Consider the following 13,775-nt stretch of genomic DNA (forward strand, 5'->3'; position numbering starts at 1 on the left):
TCACTCAAATGGAGGAAGGGTCCCCCAAGTGACCAGCATGCTTTCTAATATTCAAAACTATTAGAAATTAGAATTAGTTAGAAATTTTCTATCTAGTCATTATCAAACATACTAAGGAATTAGAAGAACTTGGTGTTCCCAAGGATTTTGTTTCTCTGGTCTTCAGAATATTTGTTTGCATCCAGTAATAGAGTTAAAAATTAAATTCTAAATTACATGAAGTTATAGAGATGAAAGTTACCAAAAATATAGAGTCTACTTTAAAACTATATTCCTCAGAGTATGGAGGTCTTCTTTATTCCTGCTCTTATAATTGGCAAAGACATCTCAAGAGTTTGAGAAATTATTAGTTCCACTTAATTACAGAAAAGTTCACCAGTAACTTAGTGAGACAAAATTCATGGCCAACATCTACACTAAGTTCCTATTTTTTTTAAAGTAGACATGGATACTTTTTTTAAAGTATGCATCTAATGCCCAAATCTATTTTTGTTTTTAAATATTTAGCATAGGACAATGCTTTCATGAATTTTGTGGAATTTATTCAAGAATATGTTAGCTAAGTGTTTGTCCATGAGAAGATACCAAATATATTTTTATAAAAAAATTAATGCATTGTTCACATCCAACTATGAATTTAGTAAATATATGTATAAAATTGCTTACTTACGAATGGCCTTGGCTTGTGATAGGTCCAGTACTTAAATAATTTTGCTAGCAATGGTACATTAAATAACAACTAGTGAAGGAAATTCAAGTGAAGTTACAACAGTAAGCAGAATTAAGAGGCCAACTGAATGAGGTTAAACACGGCAAGGTGCTCGGTCTTTCCCTTGGGGTACAACAACCCCGTGTAACACCACAAGCTGTAGGGGGCAGTATGCCTGGAAAGCATCCTGGTGGGAAAGGACCTGGCAGTGCTGGTGACAACAGCTAAACATCAACCAGCTGTGCCCAGGTGGCCAAAAAGGCCAATGACATCCTGGCCTGTGTCAGCAATAGTGTGGCCAGCAGGACCAGGGCAATGATTGTCCTTCTGTGCTTGGCACTGGTGAGGCTGCACCTCAGATCCTGTGCTCAGTTCCAGGCCCATGAGTCACAGTGGGACAGACATTTAGGGGCTGAAGCATGTCCAGAGGAGGACAACGATGCTGGTAAAGGGTATGGAGCACAAATTTTATGGGGAGCAGCTGAGGAAACTGGGGTTGTTAAACATGGAAAAAAAGAGGCTCAGGGGATACTTTATGACTATCTGAAAGGAGACTGTAGCAAGGTGGGAATTGGGCACTTAAGGCAGCTAGTGACAGGATAAGCGGAAATGGCCATAAGGTGCACAGAGGAAGTTCAGGTTAGACATGAGAAGGAATTTCTACCTGAAAGGGTTATCAAGCATTGGAATGAGCTGTCCAGAGAGGTGGTGGAGTCGCCATCCCTGGAAGTGTTCAAGAAATGACTGAAATAATGCTTAGTGCAATGGTTTAGTTGTCATGGTGGTGTTTGGTCAAAGGTTGGACCCAATGATCCAGTGGTCTTTTCCAACCTTAATGGTTCTACGATTCAACGTCAAAAAGCAAAAAAAGGATTTTACTTATATTGAATTATATATGTACTTTGAAGCTTTGTGAGAAAAGCTTGGAAGATCAGTACTGGGTTAAGACTATCAGTTGGAAAATGCTGAAAGCTGATAAAGCCATAGCTGCTAAGAAGGAAGATTAGTAGGCTTAAGAATTGTATACTTAGTGACTGTAACTGTCTACAGGTCACACCCACTCTTTTTTTATTCAAATACAGGTACTCTGGAGTTTGTCTAGAAGGCAACAAACCTGAGCAGTTTGAGTAAGTTCATAAGGGTTGTCTTTGAAAGAGGGATGAAAAAGTGAGCATGACAGTGAAGTCATTCTATGAAAGCAAATAAAAGACTGTGAGGCTGTTCCACCTAAGGGAACAGAATGCATCAAAGCTATTAAGTTGCATGTACTCTCATGGTTTATACTGATGCTGAGCTTACAAATACCAGCCATTTTACACTGTGATGCTTTATTTTTATATTTTTTTTCAGATCTGAATGAACCTGATTCAGAACCTGTATTTTGATTCAGATCCGCCAAGAACATAAGAAAACAGGATTTTTTTTTTTTTGTTCAGAAAAGGACTTACATAGAAGAGTGGCCTTCAAACCCTGAGAGATTTATTCAGCCTGTTGGAACCTCTGTCTGCTCATTAAGGGAAGTTATATCACTTGCATTCTAATCCAAAGTTTAGTGAAGTTAATAACAAATTTCTGATGTATTTTTTAACTCTGAGAATTATGAGTGTCAGAAATTAAATGCTTGTTTAATAATAACAACAAGTTTAAAGAACCCTTTTGCTCCTAATTAAGTTTTTCTACACTTTATGAATTATTGGTGCAAAATCATTCTGAATATCATTATTATTTAGTGTTATTAGCATAATTTCCATGAGGAGGACCATGTTTTGTGCTTTAAATAGTGTATAATACATTTGAAATGATCATGTGGTTTTGGAAAGTTGTAATTTTTTTTTTTCTTTGGAATTACATTTTCAAATGTCACTGTTAGTGGTTCCAAAATTTCAAAGTTCTTATGAAGCAATAGCACAGAGCTGGTTCAGTGTTGGGTTTTTGCTGTTGTTGTTGATGGTTTTGGGGTGTTTTTTTTTTGTGGGGGGAGAGGGGTGGGGTTTTTTTGATTGGGTCTTTTTTTTCCTTTCCTTTTCTTAGCTTCAGCTGCTATAAGAAATATTACATGTCTGTAAAAGAAGCCATGATATCTGTTTACTGACAGAAGTTCCATAATTTTGCAGCTTTATCAGAAAGACAGCTTTATAAATAGGCCATGCTAAAGGGATTTATCAAAAAGTGAGGTACTGACATTAATTATTTGGAGGAAAGATTAATGGATTTCTGCTACCTGACTAGTTCTGTCCTTACTATTTGTGTAAATGTAGTTACTGATCAGAGGGATAAGCAAGTAAAAAAAAATCAGGGAGAAGATACCCTAATTTGTGAATCTGTTGTCTTTCCTTATTTTTAAAATCAAGGATGTTGGTTTTGATACAAAACACTATGAATGTACAAAAAGAAAGGAAAGAGAAACTAGAGGAAAGGTCAAAGATGAAGTATTTAGCAATTCTGGTAAATAGATACAGCAGTCTAGCAATCTTTTTGTCTGTCTGACACATCCCAGTGCATTAGAGAATAGAGGGGAAGCAGGGAATGCTGACTTCACTCAGGAAGCTTCTTGTCTGCTGATTCACCGACTCACTATTGTTCACTTTGAGAAAAAGTGGTTCCATATGAGAAGAAGACTTCACAATTAGCTGAATTGTTCTAAGGAAAATCAAGGAAAAAGACATGGAGGTTTTGAGTATAAAGGAATAGGTTTTAACTCCACATTGTATGGTTTGTTTTTGTGGATTTTTTTTAAAGGCAGCCTATCTAGAACAAAAATGCTGACTAAGCCAAAAGCATATCTGCTTAGTGCAAATAAAACCTGATGTGATAAAGTAAAAGAAGTTGAAGAAACAGGCTTTTGGTAGATATCAGGAAAAAGACTAGAGATGTTTTTGTAAGTAAAGCTTAAAGTAGGTGCTAAAGAGAGATACCTCCCTTACAGAGAGATGTCTGCAGATATTCAGAAAGTAGTTACCCTGGAACTCTCTCACTGCTGGAGCAGGAGTGGCAGATCATTATAGAAAGCAATTACTTTTTCATTGATTCAATAGTCAAAATAAAAGAACTAAGAACATGGCTATTCAAATGGCTCTTTGCATGCCTCCAGATTCAGTGCCTGCTCCCTGGGATTTGAGTGAAAAATCACTTGTTGAGGTCTCTAGTTGTTCATTCTTATGTGTTGCTAGCAGCAATTTAATGAAATAATTGTTAGTGGCTATCTGTCATAATTCTTGTTTGAAAGAGTAGTTATAGCCTTATCATTATTTACTTACTAAGCAGCTAAATTGGGATGAATTTATAAATCTACTGTCCTAATCTCTTGAAGGACGAGACATACTGTTACCTTTTTTTAGAAGACATGGAGTAACTTAGAAAATTAATTTCTGCTTTCTCTTTGTATCATCCTTCTGCTTTTAAACTTAAATATAGAAACCTTAAGTATCTGGCAGAACAACGAAAAAATCAAAGAAATCTGGAAGGAGCAAGAAGTTGACTTGAAAGAAATAAGACGGGCTCTCAGCCCTTGAGTTAGTTTTTTTTTCTCCTCTCAGTGGTTGTTGGTTACAACAACCTATGAGAGCTATGAAATACACTTGTTTAAAGGGCCCTGAGACCATCCCTCCTCGCTGGGGGTTTGGCTACCTCAGGGCTAATTTAATATTGTTGAGGACTACCCCTTTTTGCTGGTAAACTTGGAGAGATCCCTCCAAGAGATATCCCTTGCAGATAGCACTGCAGAAAGTCCTTACCTTCCTGTGGGAACTGACCTAAGGTGCTGTTCTAGTGATTGGATCCTACCTGAGCTACAGGCACTACTACATCACAATCCTATGTCTGGCCTTTAGCCTGCTAATCTGGGTCCAGACCCTAGGGCACAGGATGATGTCCCATCCTGACCTTGGACCTTCCTCATTACTGTGGTCCTGTCTGGTGATCACTTGTTAACCTTACAGTGCCGGGTCCTAACTCTGAATTGGCTCATATTCCTGGCTTTCCTCAGCCCTGTCTCATGACCTTGACCTTGCCTGATGTCCTGGGCTTCAGGCAAACTTCTGGGGTCTCCTTCAGCTCCCAGCTCCCCTTCCTGATGGAGTAGCCAGCCTGTGCAGCATGGTGACCTCGGACTTTCTTGAACTCACAACCCAGTCAGCCTGTGAAGAGGGATGCACTTATAGTACTTACATTGACATACATTAGTGTGTGAATTGACACAGGCAGGCAGAAGGAACAACCATAAACTTGTGGCTTGAACACAAAGAGTGAATTAATTTCTGTTACCCTGTGAACTGGGGTATCCCAAAAGCAACACCTGGGCAGAGGTATACAAGTGGACATGCAGGCACTCTTAAACTCAGTCCATGCTAAAGGATCACTGCCCTGTTTTTCACATATGCTTATCCAGAGTTATTCCCAGCTGCAAAGTCATTTGAGCAATTTACAATCCTCCTCTCCAGTCTTCTGCTTTTGAAGAAAGACTTACTTCTACTTGCCATAGTAATTAGAGCATATATAACATTAATTAGTGTGTAAAAATTTGACATTTATTTTGATATTTGAAGCAGTCATACTGACACGTATCCTGGGAGAAAACTGTGCTTGTGAACATACCTAACAGTCAGCACAATGAAAGGTGTCTCTGCAGACCCAGAAAATTAGGAACAGATTTCAGTCTGGTTGTAAAAAACTGTTGCCCAAAGAGGGGAACTACAATAGTCTGTAACTGGCACAAATGTATATATGTACCAGAAGAATAGCCACGATTATCTAAGAAAAGATGTATTTAAAAAAAAAAAAAAATCCACCAAAATAGTCAATTTTCAGTTTCCGGGATTAATATGCTCTACAAAAGAGCCTGATGGTCTTGATCATTCCATTACATGTTCTGGTCTCTCTGAGTCCCTCTGAGTGCCACTGAGGGAACCCTAGCCAGCCCGGGGATGTGAACAGCAGGGGTGGAGGGGCACTCTCCCGTGCCCCAGGGGTACAGAAGGCAGCCAGGCTGATCGCCTGCAGCAGAGGAGACGCTGGAACAATGGCAGAAGGTGAAGGGGTCGACTCTTAGCAGAGGTAAATCCAAGGTTTATTTCAGGAGCTCGGAGGAGCCCCTACAACCTCAGGGAGCCTCCTCCTGAGAGCGCTGGGAGAGGTGCCATGGTTACATTTAAAGGGAGGTGGAAACCTAAAGTAGCTAACATTTTTCTGACTAATAAGTGACCCTAAGGGATGGGTACTGGGGGATAGACATTTAGGACAGCATATGGAGAAACAACTGGGGGCTGACCCCTAGTCTCTGGCTAATCACTCTACGTGTCCTGGACTGAAGCTTCTAGATGGAGGGATGGGTTGCCAAGTGATTGACAGAGAGTCAGGGTGGGGATTTGGGGATGATCTTAGCAAAGGAAAGGAATCTCACAGGTAAAGGGAGGGGGTACAATCTGGGGTAAACCATTTGTGAAAAGTACAGGGCTACAAAACCAAAACTAATAAAGGTATTACAAAATATAAAAACACACTACAACAATTACATTCTTCACTTTTGTGCCCTACCCTGCTTTGTTCTTTACATGTTCCCTTGTAAGAATAGAAGATATAGTTCCAACAAATGACCTTGTTCTGTACACATAATTCAAGCTGGCTTTACTTCAGTCCTGGAACCTTTTATGATCACAGTTTCACTGTCTTACTACAAAGTTTTTCCTAGGCTCAGTACCTGTCCAATCGGCTGTGTGTCTCTGTCGGACATGCGTGGGGTGGTTCGCGTGGGACGGTTCGCAGGCAGCCCGTGATGAACAGACGAGGCTGGACTCCTCTATAGTTCAGTCTTCAGGTTGTTTATTAAAGCTTATCTCTAAGGTTTTTGTTCTGCCCAGCCGAGATCTGACCAGCAAGGCAGCCACAAGCACTCTCTGCCCCTTTAGGGCGGTCGTACATTCTTATACTGATAATTGCGTATGTGATATTTACAATTTTTCTCCAATACCCATCACCTTTATTAAACAGTGCACCTTTAGTATGAACCAATCTAAAATGCACACATCACAGAGAAGATGGATGACAAGAAGAAGGAGAAAAGCCACGAGGTCGGGCCTGAATCCTCCATCTTGCCTCCATTAGACCCCCCTGTACCAAAATCTTAAAACCTATATTCTATTCTATAAAAACACCTGCCCTACACCATTCAAACCTCTGAAACTTCCATATCCTCATGCTTTGATAGCACGACCCTTGAAGGGTCAAAATCAAGCCACCAGGTGCCTTTGGCTACATTCCAGGACTTCTGAGCCCCCCAAGGGGTCTCCCTGGGACTCAGAGCATCCGAGGTGATGCGCTGAGTTCCCACAAGTACCTATTGTTCATTTGGTTACAGGACAGGGCTTTACAAAGAGAGTGTCAGAGTACTGTGCTAAGCCCTCATTTCAGCTGTTTCAAAATTAAATCCTGGGAGACTATTCATTTATGAAAAGATACTTTCGTGAGAATGTAATTCTTCCAAGTTCTCTTTTGTGATGATTTTACTGCACGATTACAGTATTGTACAGGGGAGAAGCAGCTTCTTTGTTTTACCAATGCTGATGGAACAGATTGTTATCCTCTACTAAGTTACAAGGGTTTCATATCTAGAGGTTGATCTTGTGTTAATTATTCATTCATTAACCCATGTGAGGCAATGTGAGATGAGTTAACAACGTTATTTAAGCTATCTGAAATAACCAGGTGTAATTTGATGGACAGGGGTTGGGGAGTATTACACAATTCTCTCCTTTGGCAGATCTCAGAAGGTGTTGACATCTCTATCTACAGAAGGAGGAGACACCTGGGAAATGCTAAAGTAGCAAATTTTTCTGTATTTCTTTGTACCATTTTGTCTCTGCATTTAACCTGCAAGGACATCAAAGAAATAAGAACTTGGTGGTTTTGTTGACTAGAATGCCTTTTAGTTCCTCTTCAGTGAACTTTGTACAGGATTCATAATATTGTCATCGTACCTTCAAACAAATATGGCTGCTCCTCTCCATAACAAATGAGGCATTATTATCCATTAATTATTTGTGAATTTGATACAAGTAGATACTTTAAGATGAGTAATTGCTGAGCTATCCAAATTCTGAAAGTTCATGAGTGATGGACTCCTGCCCTGGTGGGCATGCAGGAAAGAGGACCAGATTTTTTTTAACCTTCAGAATATGCTTAAAAAAATAGTCTAAATGCTGAATTTCTATCACTTTCAGAAATTCAACTAAGTTTATGGAGATAATATTTTTTTTATCCTAAGTGCTTTTCTTCTTCTCTATTTCAGTTTCTGTTGCAGATTTGGACCTTTGTGGATTTGCTGGTGTCTGTTCTTCTGTTTTTTTAAGAGGAAACAGAAGCTGACAAAGACCAACCTTCAGCATCTGCCTGTTTTACTAGCTTTCCTTGAACTTCAGATGACAGAACATTGAGAAACATCATTTCACATCCTCATGAAAGTTGCATGTTATCTGCCTTGAACCTGTCAAGGCGAGCTTAGCTAGACTGATCTTGCCTAGCTAATTTACTTCTTGATCTAGAAGTAAATTAAGAAACACTCTCAGGAAGTCCTTTGCCAATAAATCTAAGGAAAAGTAACCTCATATAGCAAAACAAAGAGATTGGGAAAGAGTTATCCCCATGCTCTTAAAAAGAAAAGGAAAGAAGTATTCGTAAATTTGCTTACTGATTGTACAGTCAGTGAAGGTATAGTTTTCACACAAATTTACAGTTTAACTATCAGACTTCTTACACTATCCCACTGATATGAAATCTATAAACATTTTTCCTTCATTAGGACTTTTGGCTAGTTATTTCAGATTAAGAATACTTTCTTACTCAGATTAAGAAAATATTTTCCCCTGCAGTTTTAAGATAAAACTGTAAGAGTGCTAGATTAGATCCAGAGCATAAAATCACAGAATCATAGGATAGTTTGAGTTAGAAGGGACCTTAAAGATCATCTAGTTACAAAGATACGGGACTACAGATCAAAACTTTCCCAAAGACTGGAGATCGCTGAGTGCATTTCATATTTATTTGTAAATAACAAAGTGAACTCATCATTTTAATTTTACAATTGGGAAAATTGAAGCACTAAGAGAATCGAATCCAGCTTCTAAGGCAACCTGATTTTGAATACCTGAGTTGGACATGCCTTTCAGAGGTACTTAATAGCTGGAAACTCCTGTTAGAACTGAGGGGAAATTGCCCTTGTTCAAAGCTATGTTAGCTACCAGCCCAGGCTTGCCAATTTGATAGAAAACGCTACTAGATTGTGAAGCATAGTAGGCTATGAATCTGAAACCAGTTACATTAACATTCATGGTTTATTAAGTTCACTTTACTTCTGGTTTTGAGCACCGAGGGTAAGTGGCTCTGCTTCTGACTACAAGAATAGCACTCAGAAATAAGTAATTAAACAGAAGCAAGCAGCAACCCTGTAAAGAATTTTTTCGAGAGTATATGGAGAAACAATGTAAGTAGTTATAAATTCTGTAACTTAGGGTAGGTCGACACTGATGAGCTCTGTTTTCACACCATTACACTCCAGTCTGACAGGAAGCCATGTGCCCCTGTTAATAAAAAGGGATGCCTAAGCTCTGCTTCTTACTGGAGCTGGTGAATTTGAAGTGAATGGCATACTAACATAGCAGTAGAAAGTTCCAGAACGCCAGTTTTGTGTTTAGCAAGTATGGAATCTAGGGGAGACCCTCATTGTTACCAGTGGATTTTAAACCTTGATCTGCTGCTTTTCATTCCCCTGAATCACTGACCAGAATACATAATCTTGTGTACATAATCCTGCATTGCACAGTACCATTAAGCAAGCACCCAATAGCCTGATTTAATAGTATAAGATAGTGTTTGATTTAGCAGGTTGGTGAACTCTGCACTGCAAAAAAAGATGAGTAATTTTTATTGATTGTGGCAAAACAGCCAAGTGGCCCTTAACCAGGGCATGTGAATATTTCCATGCAAGAATTACATATCAGTAGCACATATTCAGAGCAAGTATCTTGTCAAGAGAATAATTTCCAGTGCTACCCAGGGATGCTAAAATGCTTCTAAGAGAAAGACATTTTGCCTTGTTCAAGCAAAAAAAAAAAAACACTAAGGTGAGGAGCTTCTGGAAAACTTAGGAGTATCAGGACTATCCTCTACAAACATGGTGGAGTAACAGCAAGGCTTCCGTGGAAGCCTCTTTGGGTTGCAAAAGAAGCTTCCACACTGCCAAACCTGAGACTTGATTCTGTCTCCAAAGGCTTTTGCCAAAGGATCTTTTGCAACTAAGTCAGAATAGAACCCAGGAAGTCAGTAACACCAAAATGATTTCCAGCAACTGTCTGGCTCCTGGCACTCTTTCCTCTTTTTGTATCAAGTCAAAGAAATGTAAGTAGAGAAAGCTTGGATGGTTTGTAGTGCATTCACCTTAGATTCTTATGTATACATCATAAATATACATCTAGTAAGGAACTAGATCTTTTGGAACTTAATAAGGAAAACTCTCAGATAGATAAAAAGAAAAGATTAGTTGCTAATAAGTGGCTTGTTGATAAAGCATTAAAAAAGATTGTGGTTTAGGTGGAGAATAACATGAAGTATCTCAGGTTTTGTGGTGGGAAGGTCTTACAGTAGAGCCATTACAGTTTTAATAGTGCTCTTTTAATAGTTACATTTTAATTACTTATTAATTATATTAATAGTCCTAGAACTGTTACTTAGGTCTAGAACAGGCCTGGACATTTTTTCCTGTGCATTTTGTATCTACCAACAAAATCCTTATCAATCACTACATCTCCTGACTGTTAATGAAATACAATTAAATAGGGTCTTGTTAGCATCAATACAATATTGTATTGTATAGTATATTGTTTAACTGATGGTACCTAGATAATGGTCGCACAAGGACATTTTTCTTTTCGATGGTAAGTTATTATGAAGCAACTTGACTTTTAAAATAGACTGCTTTATTGATAACTCCTGTCATGGCCTCATCTAGTGTGTTTTACTACATAAAGGGTGAAAACTAAAGGGGTACACATGGGCTGATAAGATTTACATGTCACATGAGACATGGAGGCTTGCTGTTATCTTTCTGAAGCGCAGCATGACACCATAACAACAGGTTGCTGCCTAGCCTTCTGATGATATCTGGCAGGGTTATAGATGAACAAATTAAAAAAAAATCCTGTATAATATGTAAATATGTATAATTGACTCCCTGTCCTTATCAAACCAGCATGAGTTAGTCCTGTTCCTTCTTCTTCAGTTTTAATTAAACACATAACATCTGTTGTGGGGGTGGGTTTATAGTCCCTGTCTATGCCTGTGATTGATGATACTGTTTCTCGCTTTTGTCTTTCTTCAAGCATTCAGAGGAGAACCAAGTTTGACCAAGTTAGTCTCTTTTGAATCAGATGTCAGGTTAACTCTGTTACAGCTGAAGAGGAAAGAGGTAATGATCTTTGGACAGCTAACGAAACATAAGACACACTGAAAGATAAGTATGTTCCAGAAAAAAAAATTTAAAGTGTATAACATTTCTTTATGTTATAAAGAAAACCTGCAGGTTGTGTTACTCAGAAAGGAAAAGCTGGAGTGCTTTACTTCTGGGCAGAGCAGAATAAGGATGCTATTCTTTCTAAGTACAATTAGTGTGAACTTACAAAAGGAGGATCAGGCCTCACAAATCTGATTTCCTCTTCTGGAGACAGGAAAACTAAGTGAATCACAGCAGGAAAACTGTTGACATGATCAATCAAAACAAGGAGAAAGCTTTTCACACTGGAGCATACAAAAGGCTTAATCCCAAACCCAAGGAGTAAGACAAATAAACAGTTTAGGTGAATAAGAAGTTAGTTGCAAGTTCCAAGACAGAATGGTGCAAGACAGGATTACAAAGACTAGAAACAAATTACTGTGAGACTGGAAATAAAGGGGAACAGTAAGAAAGCTGAGAGAAAATAGTCCTTGACAATTGTGTTATTTCACAATTTACAGTCTCAGGGTGTCCAACACAAGTAAGTTGATTCCCAGTTCAGTAGAATCACATCTCACATGGTATCTCCAAACAAGTAAAAGAAAAATGTTCTTTGAATATTAGACATCTTTGAGGTCAAATGAACAGGTGTAATGAATTGAATTGATTATTTATGTTATGGACCCAGAACAATCCATCCTTCACAGCTATAAACACCTTCTTTTCCTTTGTGTCCCTACAGCATTCCTGACTGCTGGGAATACTTCAGTGCTTGTGCTACTGGCAAGAACTTGAGGCAAAGAAGGCATGTCAGTTTTCTTGTGGCTCTAGCTCCCTACTGAGAGCCCCAAAAACTGTGTCTGGAGGCAGTCCTTCACAGCCTGTCACCTTCCTAAGGCTGTGAGTGGACAGAATTTGTTGACAGCTCCAAAGAGCCACCCTTCTCTGTTTGTGGGCCAAACAGATAGTTTTTGGATAGTTTCTCACTACATGATGAGGAGTATGACACCACTTCACTGTTTGAACAGTCATCCTAAAGACTGAGAAGAGGCTATGGCTAGCTATCTCACTGTGCAAGCATGACTACTTTTAAATAAAAGTAGCTTCAATCTGTGGGAAGGGCTCTCAGTCCCCCATTTTTTTGAGTTCCTAAAATTTCCCTCCATCCACGAGTGGTAAGGTCAGGTGAAGATCCCTGTATCAGATCTGGTTAGTACACTAGCACTCTAGCTGTCAGTCAGCCCTACATCCACCTACTAGACTACACCTGTTCCTAAAGGGATATTAGCAGACTGCTCAGGTCCCTTCAGACTTAGCACTGCTCTCCCCTTTGGCCTGTCACCTTGTTAGGGAACAGCTGATAAGGTGGTCTCAAGACAAGTGGAAGTACCTGTCCCCTGCTGGAACTGTTGGTCAGGGCCTTGATGGCATGCATGGACAGGGGTTACTGTCCCTGCCCAGCCTTCCCTAGAGCATCCCAAACCCTGCCATTTCAGCTTCCCGGGGCTGCCAGCCCCTGCCCCAGTGATGCCACAGTAGGGATGCTCTCTGGCTTCCCTGAGCACTGCTAGACCCCAGCGTTGATGTTCCTGCAGCTCCTCCACTTGACTGTACTAAGATCATAAGAAAAGCTAAAGGACCCATGTTATCTATTGCTGCTATCTCTGTCAGAGCTGTGTTATAGAGAGGTGGCTGAAGCCTGAGGTGTTCTGTATCATGAAGGACATTAAAATGAGTTTAAAAGAGATGCATCAAAGGATACATAGGTTTATTGTCTAATCAATTAACTCACATATTTAATTTTTTTTCTACAGTTTAGGATCTGCAGGTGGACTTAATTTTCTAAAATGTTAATTAAATGGACTTGGATGGATGAATGTGCTTGATGTATTACTGTGAGTTACTTCTTGAAAGAATGAAACTTCTTAGATGCATTACGTGACTTTAAACATCTGCCCTTGCCTCATGGAAAGGAAGGGTAGGGTATAATATTATTGCCTTCCTCTTTTAGAAAAGGGTGCTGTGTCATGCTTTTGTGTTATCTGTTACTACTGCTTTTCTTGATACTCTTCTGCCTTCCTCGTCATCAATCTTGACATGGACCACACCACTGCTTTCTCTGTTTTATGATATTTGAGGAATTTGGTCAATCCAAGATGTAATGTCATCCTCTCCCCCTTCCTCCCCCTGCCTTCTCCCTGTCTGCCTGCCCCAGTACCAAAAGGCAATGTTCTCAAGAGGCATGTTTGTAGATTTTCAAAACTTCATATAAGCTCCTCCAAGTTTATAAAATACAGAAGGGCACCTAGTTGCGAAGAAAACATGACCACAATCTACATTCTTAGATTGCCAAGGACTGTCAAGGGTTTGGTACTATCTCCAGTTACTGCATTCTGGCAGAGTGTGTCAGTGGGCTGTGAGAGTCTTGGATGTTTGTGTACTACAAATAATGCTGCTACTTATTAGTAACTAAATCCTTGTAATGGTCTAGAGTTCCCAGCAGAGACGCTCATGACAAAGGGTGTTAATTAATTTTGTCTTAGCCGTGGGCACGCTGAGTGGTTTACACTTGAGAAGCCACATGACCAG

The 13,775-nt window shown here is 39.5% G+C and overlaps 1 long non-coding RNA gene across 1 annotated transcript; it reads left to right on the forward strand.

The window, feature by feature from the left end:
• The first annotated feature begins 988 nt into the window (after positions 1 to 988).
• Positions 989 to 2,664, forward strand: LOC108962595 (uncharacterized). Its single transcript, XR_001991265.3, has 3 exons — positions 989 to 1,161; positions 1,792 to 1,836; positions 2,060 to 2,664. It is a non-coding gene; the product is annotated as an uncharacterized LOC108962595 (long non-coding RNA).
• Positions 2,665 to 13,775: the final 11,111 nt, after the last annotated feature.

Source organism: Serinus canaria, chromosome Z (assembly GCF_022539315.1).
Source record: "Serinus canaria isolate serCan28SL12 chromosome Z, serCan2020, whole genome shotgun sequence".
NCBI lineage: Eukaryota > Metazoa > Chordata > Aves > Passeriformes > Fringillidae > Serinus > Serinus canaria.